The 8,997-nt window shown below is 38.7% G+C and overlaps 1 long non-coding RNA gene across 1 annotated transcript; it reads left to right on the top strand.

Annotated features, from left to right (window-relative positions):
* The first annotated feature begins 771 nt into the window (after positions 1–771).
* Positions 772–7,282, top strand: LOC119720753. The gene is made up of 5 exons (XR_005270114.1): positions 772–808; positions 1,299–1,340; positions 3,381–3,503; positions 4,956–5,021; positions 6,601–7,282. It is a non-coding gene; the product is annotated as an uncharacterized LOC119720753 (long non-coding RNA).
* The last annotated feature ends 1,715 nt before the right edge of the window (positions 7,283–8,997 follow it).

The following is an 8,997-nucleotide window of genomic DNA, read 5'->3' as shown; positions in this document are numbered from 1 at the left end:
TTGTAGTTCTGTGCAATTTGGATGTAAATGGAGCCCTAAAAGCGCTCTATTTTGCAATGGAGTGTAGGCGTCGTTTTTCAAAATGGCGATGGGCTTCAGGACCATTTTAAGGGGTGGACATCTTCGGATGGAAATTTTTCCTAAAAGTCATCAGTTCCCCCCCCCAACAAAAACGAAGGGATAATAAAGGATGATGAAATTAGCTTTCATTTGATGTGTGTCTGGAATACATTGGAGAGTTGTGCGTATTATTACTGAATTTTTGAAGTAGGGACATTAATCATTGGGGTCTACGGCCGTTTATTTACTGGTCTGCAACCTTATGGGTACAACCCTGCATATAAAATCCCATAGACACTAGTGATTAATGCCCATACTTCAAAATTCTTTTAAAAATACTCAGAACTCTCGCAGGCATTCAAGTTGCACAGAAAAATGATGATCAACATGTCATCTTTCATTTGCTTTTCATATTTTGGAGGGTTGACCATTGACTTTTCGAGATATTCTCACCTAAAGAAGACGACCCTTATTTTCCCCAAAGCGGAAAAGTAGCCATCTAGAAAAACAATCCCTCCACAACATGGCAAAAAAGCGCCACTTTCGAGCCCAATTGCATCCAAGATACTCAGAATTGGGAGCCCCAAATCCGGGCCAGAGGTTCATTACCATATCTCTTCAAATTCCTAATCTTATGGCTCTCAGAACTCTCCAATATACCCCTTAAGGTACTCATTACAGTGTTTACACTTGACTTTGTTTTCTATTGCAGGTACAGTTTCACCTCAGTCTGGGAATCCCACTGCAGGTATTCTTTAAGTTTCAAATTGTCACAGCAATTAACTAAATCCCAACAGATATTTGTCCAAAAACTTAGGCCCTGCAATTTAAAATCCTTCCTATACTAAAATGCGATCTCCTTTTTATCTTTTTCAAGTTTTGTTTTAATTTAAATTTTGTTGAACATATTATAATTACGTTTGCTTCGACCAATGTTTTAGTCCATTTTTATTTGCTGAGCAAAATGCATTTACCGGATGTGTATCGATGTTGGAAATCATATTTATTGTGCGGTCTAAACACCTGTGAGAGTTTTGAGTGTTTTTCAAAGATTTTGGAAGCATGGAGATTTAACACTGGTCTCTATGTGAATTTATACTCGGTTGCACCTATAGTATTTCCAAGATGGCTGTGTCCTTGGCCCAGTTATCGACCCGTCAATAGAGGCCGGTATATAAGATTGACAGTAGGGTATGGTACTCATTTAAGTGTTTTCACTTGTCCTTTTTCTGATGCAGATACAGCCTCACAAAATCCTCAGTCTGGAAATCCCACTGCAGGTATTTTTTAAGTAACAAATTATTACAGCTATTAATTAAATCCCAACAGTTGTTTGTTCAAAAACGAAGGCCCTTTACTTTGAAGTCCTTTTTTAAAATGAGATCTCCTTTTTCCATGTTTTCCATTTTTGTTTTAATTTAAATTTGGTTGTACATATAAACACGTTTGCTTTGACCAATGTTTTAGTCCATTTTTTTGGCTGAGCAAAATGAATTTACCGGATTTGCAATGGCGTAGCCAGAAATTTTTCAGTGGGGGGGGGGGGGGGGCTGGAACATTTCATGGGGGGGAGCGTCATGTAGGGGCGTCAATCGCTTCTCAAAAGTGGGGGGGGGGCATACTTTGATCAGAACTGATGCGAGCGCGAAGCCCTTACGGCGTGGGGGTCGGGGCCTGCTTAAGGGCCCCGAACAAAAATGGGATTCTAGATGTTCTGTGGTGTGATCTGAAGCAATTTCTGACCACTTTAACCAATATTTTCTAAGCAAAAGATACATTGTAGTACATAATAGGGCCATGTAAATGAGACACGAGTTCATTTTTTTTTTTGGGGGGGGGGACATTTGATATTGTGTCCCCCACCCTTCAAAAAGTGGGGGGGGGACCAGTCCCCCTGTCCCCCCCCCCCCCCCCCCCCCAGGACTGACACCCATGGCGTCATGTAGATCAATGATAATTTTTTTAGAAACTCAAAATCTCAGTGGGGGGGGGGGGGGGGGCGATTGGGGGGGGGGGGGGCGACAGACTGAAATCATCTCAATATTTATGAAGCCAAAAGAAGAGCATTCATAAGAAATGAATTTCAAGCAATATTAATGGCATCCGGGATAACATCCCAATATATATTATTGTAGCGGTACGCCATTAGGGAGGTCTGCTCAAATGATTGGATTTAAGGACGCCAAGGACAAACAGACACAAATCAAAACACTATGAGTCGTATTATGCATGCTTGGTCGCATGAACTTGTTACAAATTACAAATCTAACTCACAAAACAAGTGTTACAAAAATCATATAACCTATTCAACTCCCAGCTGTATAAATTGTAATAACGTTGCCAAGGATATATTATATTCCTAATATTCGTGGTTTTAATATTTTTATCAGGTTCCTAATATTCTTGGCTCTAATATCTTAATCATGTTCCCGGTTCAAAGTGACGTTCCTAAGATTTCCCGGTTCCCCGAACGCCTGGTCAGTGTACGGCTGTATTGTGAACTAGGCCTCCAAATTGCACCTGACATAAAACAGTCGTACTGTAATAAATCAACATGTGACACACGGTGATTGAAACTTTGAGATTGCGAAGACTAATTCACCCCAAAATCACTCCTTTCGTCAACATGAAATAAACTAAAACCTAGTAGCCCAGCGGTAGCACAGAACAACCTGCATTATGTCAATAGAATGTAAAGAAACTACAAGTTTTGCTCATTTTAAACTAAAATGTTGGCTTTTAAGCACAAAGCTGTGCACACGATACTCACGCTTTGGTGTGCAAGCAGAAAAGGGCTGATATTCGCGCGTTCACAGCACTGAGTGCGCGTTTGTATATATTTTTCTGGGCTGTGCCAATTGTACGGTGCCCCGTAAAAGACGTCTCACAACATTATCAATCGCCCTTAGTTTTGCTGGGAGATAAAATATAATTCTTGCATAATAGTTTGATGACTTTCATAGCAAAGACACAAAATAATTAGATTTTGTTTAAGTTAAGCCTTGCCTTTGTTATAAGAAATCAAAGGGATGTTACCTCGGCAAATGGATTCTCGTTAGGCCCGGGCCCGATTTTTTGGCTCTGCTTTCAGTTAGCGAAAAAATCTAATAACGACCTCTTAAAGACTTTTGAAATTTCCCAGCCATAAAGTGAAAAATACAAACTGTTTTTCTCATTACAAAACAAGTCTTCCAAAAGTGAAAAAAAACACCAAAAAACACGCAGACCATTTTTCATTCAACATCAATGAACAAACCGTGCCCTGTGCTATAGTGATGCGATAATTATACTGTGCTGATTATTTGATTGTGTCGTTTTAGATTCCCAACAACAGGGTGCACACGTCGGAAACATCGGCAATGTTGGCGGTTCTTTCAACCCTATCAGTGTTGGTAGTCAAGTCACCTTCACTGTCAAGAACGCTGCGCCGCCACAGAGGGCAGGTAAATGCGAATCTTAATTGCGTTACTTTTGTTAATATACCATATTATAGGGCCGATTTCATCGTTAAGCAATGTTGGTGACAGAGCTTTATTGTACTGTGAAATGTTATACATCCAGTATATAGAAATAGTCAATCGGATAACAAAAAAGGAGTTTGGGATCATTTCTCTGAATTAATAATTAGTTGTTATGGTTAATATCTATCGCGGACATATCATTTCCGTTCTTAACGCTGGAATTCAATCCACAGGACAAAAAGAACTTTAATTCATAACCAGAGATTTGCGTTTGTTAAGTTACAAATGCAGGGTGATCGGGCGGGCATTTTCAGTGGACATGAAGATGGGATTTGCATTATGCCAGAACAGAAAAATAAGACTCATTACATTCAGCCTTTTCAATTGGAATCATGTTATTTCAATTGAATAACAGTGCATCCCTTTGGGTCTTAATAACATTATAATTTCACGTACCTGTCAGTTCCCGTTTGATTACGTCATAAGTTACAAATATTACACAATTAATAGAAATATTGATGTAGTTCAGACACCGTACATCTTCATCATGAAGTGATCAGAACTTCAGAAAAAAAAGAAAGATTATAACGAATATATCTATCGATAACACCTAACTTCCGGTTCGATGCACATTGTAGCTAGTATCACTATTTGTGCAACGAGCGTCTTCATAAGACACGGATCAAATATTGGATTTGAATAATTAAAAAAAAGAAACTTGATCAAATTAAAATTCTTCCTACAATAAATTCCGGTCTGATAACGTTATGATTTGAATCATCGCAAAGGCATTTGCTGTTGTACAACGAGAATATCTACGGCCAAATTTGGTAAATTTTGACGAATTAGTTTTCAATTCTGAAGTCTCAACTGTCTTTCACGTGCCATTAGAGGGCACCCTTTCGAGTTATGGCTTCATCATTATTACATCAATATAAACAAATCAATCCGTTTACAAGTGATATTCAATCTTCATTGCACTTCCGGTACCACCGTAGGTAAAGGTCAAGCGACTTCATATACACGACAAAATTATTCATCATAAGTTAGAGATGAATACAAACTGTCATTTGGTGAACTCTAATCTGTTGTCATCTGATACCTGGTGACGTCATCATGACGTAGGAGCCATATGCACACATTGGGATCAAAGTCGATATTTGTTGAAAGTTTAACGTTTATACCAATACATGCCCCCGAGGATGTTTGGCCAAAAAGAATAGAAAGAAAGGAGGGGAGGGTGCAGAAAGGAGGAGCGAAGATTAATTCTTACCTTTTTCAAAATGGTGATCGGGTCATAATTATGCGATCACTCAATCAGTCAGCTATCTAATGAAATGCCAAATTGAAGTGTACAGTATTTAGGCGAATCTAGCAATTTACTAGTGTTGAATTCAATTCTGTCTGTATACTTGTTCTTTTTTTCTGATGCAGACGCTACTGGACGTGGGGACAATGCCCCAGATTCACAGAATCATTAGTCTGGAAATCCCACTTAAGGTATTCTTAAAGAACTACCAATTCATGCCATGAAATAAATGCCGATGGTTGGTTGGCCTTTATAATCCGCCTTTCACAAAAAAAATCGTCTGTTGGGAAAAAAACATTGTGGGCAGAATACGGGCTGGTCCATATGCCTGTCATATGGGTAAAAACTGGGCAAACCTTTATAGGCAGATTACGGTTGGCCTATATGGGTGTCATATGGGTAAAAACTTGGCGAGCCCATGTTGGCAGCATACAGGCTGGCCCATATGGGTGTCGTATGGGTAAAAACTGGGCAAAGCCCACATAGGTGGAATATTGGCTGGCCCATATTGGTGTCATATGGGTTAAAACTGGGCAAGCCCATGTGGGTAGAATACATAAATCTTGGGTGCAAAATTATCTGGGGCCCATATGGGTCCTCCCATATGGGACTGCTCAACTTATCAAGGTATCAACTTAAGGCTCTCACAGCTTAATTTATTTCAATTTACCTGTGGTTCATTGACTGTTTCGTTGCCAAACAAAATTTGTACACACGGCCGTCGTAAATGTTGTTATTATGCTTGTCCAAGATGTTTACTTTATTTCAAGCGTTTCGCAGTGACGCCATGTTTCACGAAAGCGAAACAAAATTGTTCGCATCGCGTAAGTTACACCATGTTTTGTGAAATCGACTGCAGGTATGTTAGCAGGGGCGGATCCAGGAATTTTTACAAGGGGATGGTCATCAGTAAATCAATGCTGAAATCTAGACAGGTTTTATTTCTCCGGACACGAATTGGCATCCGTAAAATCAATAGATGGAGTGGGAGGGGAAGGGGGAGCCTTGTACCATACTTTCAATGTGGGCGCTGTTCACATCCGACGATCGGTAACACTATTATACAGAAAAGTTTAGAAATACCCCATTACAAAACTGGCTTTGTACACAGGCGGATATTGTTACAGTTACAACAGGACATTTTTGGGGGCGGCAGAACGGGGCGGGGGTCGTCACATTATTTTTAAGGTATTTCTATAAAAAGAAATAAGACAGAGATTGGGGGTAAGACCTCCCCCCCCCCGGATCCGCGCCTGTAAGGTGATGCTTACATCACCCCAATGACAAGGTTCTGTTTGGAATATTAACCATCATTATAAGAAGGTGTTTCCTTCCGTTTTTTAATTAACATTTTCATGTGACGGCTAAACATAGACTATCCACTTCTTGTCTCGCTAAGTCGTGGCATGCGCCAATAGTTTTATATACAAATGCAGTGACTGACTAATCTTTCAATAATATACCTGGTCACTTTTTTCAAAATAGTTCCGTTGTACACGGTTTAGGCAGTAGACTGCGTATCTAGTCGCATTGGTGATGATTCTTAATAATATTATATGTATTTATTTTTACCTGAATAAAGGATACTGATTATAACTTGGTGAAATTCGATGGTTTTGCTATTTTTAGGTTTCGTGGAAATGTTTCATTGCAATGGAGAATTCCACAACAGGCAGTATAGCAAAGACTGTGTTTTGCAATGTAATCAATTTATTACAATCCCTTTGTATGATACTTAAATGGTAATTTTTCCTATACCTTTTATTTCAGATTGAATTCAGCTCTTTGAAATCAGTTATTATATGGAGCCGAAAGAAGCAAACGCAGGAGAGATGAGTTTCAAGTACAATGTAGTTTCAATCTAATTCCAGGATAACATCCCAATATTTTTTTTATCAATCACTCTTAGTTTTTATGCGGGAGCGTAGAAGGGCCCAAACTAATTAAAAACAAAATCATAATTAGTATTTCGCCGCCTTTGCCTACTGCCTAGCCGCGGCGACTTACTATTTCGCCGCGGCGACTTAATATCTCGCCGCGGCAAGAAAGAAGGTCGCCATGGAGAGTTACTTTTTAAGCGATAGAAACTCGCCGCTGTGAGACAGTAAGAGATGGTGAGTCTCCGCGGCGAAATGCCAATTTAGATTTTTTTTTTAAATTGCTTGAGGCCCTTCAACACTACCGCATTTAATTTTAAATTCCATTGAAAGATAGAGACGGGCGCTCAATGTCTTTGACTAAATAATAGCTATTAACATTCTGATTAACACATTGAGGGATGATAATAGATAATGCTCACTTCGAAATAGTTGGATTTAGTTTGATTCTTAAAAGTTAGGAGAGCCTTTGCTTTATTCTTTTTCTGTTAATCCATCAAATGAAAATCCATCAAACATATAACTGTATTGCTTTGTTTAACTCTATCGGACCATTTGGGTATAGGGTGCATGTGTCCCCCCCCCCCCAAAAAAAAAAAAAAACTTTGCTCTAGCTCTAGAACAAATAAATTGATTGGCATGACATTTTGGTGACTTTTCCCTACCTTCATCGGTGATGAATATGGTGCATGCCAAAATGGAGTCTGTAGGATCTCAATGGTTGCCATGCCAACCGTAGTAAAAACACTAATATTCATATAGCATTTGGTCAGTTTTGTATAAAAACATGGAAATAAGCATTTTGTGAGTAAACCATTTCTGTGCCCGAACCAACCAACTATCCACTTTAGACTAAATACCATGGTCACGTGACCAACTGCAATGCATGCATGGAATCCAATATCGCCGCCATTGGCACGAAAAACCGCTTTTAATTTTCACAGTTTATGCAAAAGTTTCTTCTTCTTCCCTCTTCTTTTTGGGTGGTACTTCTTTTATACAGTTCTTGCATGGTTAAATATTAAGCAATGCAGGTATTTCATCAGAGCCAAATCAAATTTACAACAAATGACGATGTTGCCTCCATATGGGTATAGCGTCCTCTAGCGGTATATTTGCATGCCAAAAGTTGTGTAATCGGATGCCTATTGACCAAAAGAATGATTTTAAGCAACCTTGATATAAAAAAACGTTTGATTGTTTAAATTATTCCATATACGTACTGTTTAAGACCAAGAATGGGCACAAGACAGTAAAACGTCCTCTTTTTGTCACTGAGGCGCAACCAGACGAAATCACCTTGTAGATTATCAGCCAACCAACATTCCTGCAAAAATTTAAAGAAAGTCGGCTGTCAAATATGAAAACAAAAATGGGAACACCATGTGCCCTTCTCCCGGTCCAGAAAAAAAATCCAAATAAATCATCCTAGTACTAGTAGATTAATAGCATGAACCATTTTCAGAGCAGGCTGTCTTATTTTAGAATTAGTTTGATGTATTAAGTACAAGTGATATTGAGGCAAAGCAGCTTTAACATTTTGTGCGCGTTGTTGTATTGTACTTTGTCCATTTACATGTTGGTTTGGCAATAGTTCTTGCTTTAAAATTTTCAAAGAAGCTAACATTGGGTTCAAGAAATCCTTTTGTCTCTACAACCATCGGCTCCTCTGACTATATCACGTTGCATCTAATGTAATGACTTATGCTTTTTGTTAGTTTATTGCTTTTAATAAATGCCATTGAATTAAACATTAAACCGTTTTCACAGTTGTTTTCGTGCTTTTCTGTGGTGGACATTGATTTTGTTCACATAATCATGATCAGGGGGGTTGTTATTGTATAAAGTATTGCCGCTTGGGTAATTAGCAATTTGCCATCTAGGTTATTATATAATGTTACTTCAAATGGCGCCTCCTCCTTGTGGGGTCACTTTTAATACTGTATTTGATCAACATGTCAAGATTTTTTAAAAGGAATCAAGGATACAGATTCGGAAACTATTAAACTCGGCCAACCACCATAATGGCTTTATGGTTACCGTATGAGATAATGCAACTTCAATTTTGACAACAGTTATACCAAGCAAACAATGAAATTCCGCATTGTCATAAGGGAACATTTGGTATGTTATTTTCATATTACCCAGTTAAGACTCTTTCATCATACCCAGTTACCAGCGACAAGACGGATCAGAGTAGATCATTATAAAGATTTAATTATACACACCGTTTAGAAACTGATGACCTCTCTTAGTGATGCTTTTCATCAGGGCAATGAGGTGCCCGTCA

Source organism: Patiria miniata, unplaced genomic scaffold (assembly GCF_015706575.1).
Source record: "Patiria miniata isolate m_02_andy unplaced genomic scaffold, ASM1570657v1 HiC_scaffold_9, whole genome shotgun sequence".
NCBI classification, from domain to species: Eukaryota; Metazoa; Echinodermata; class Asteroidea; order Valvatida; family Asterinidae; genus Patiria; species Patiria miniata.
Note: the sequence above shows the minus strand (reverse complement) of the source record. Positions and strands in the feature narration are given on the sequence as shown.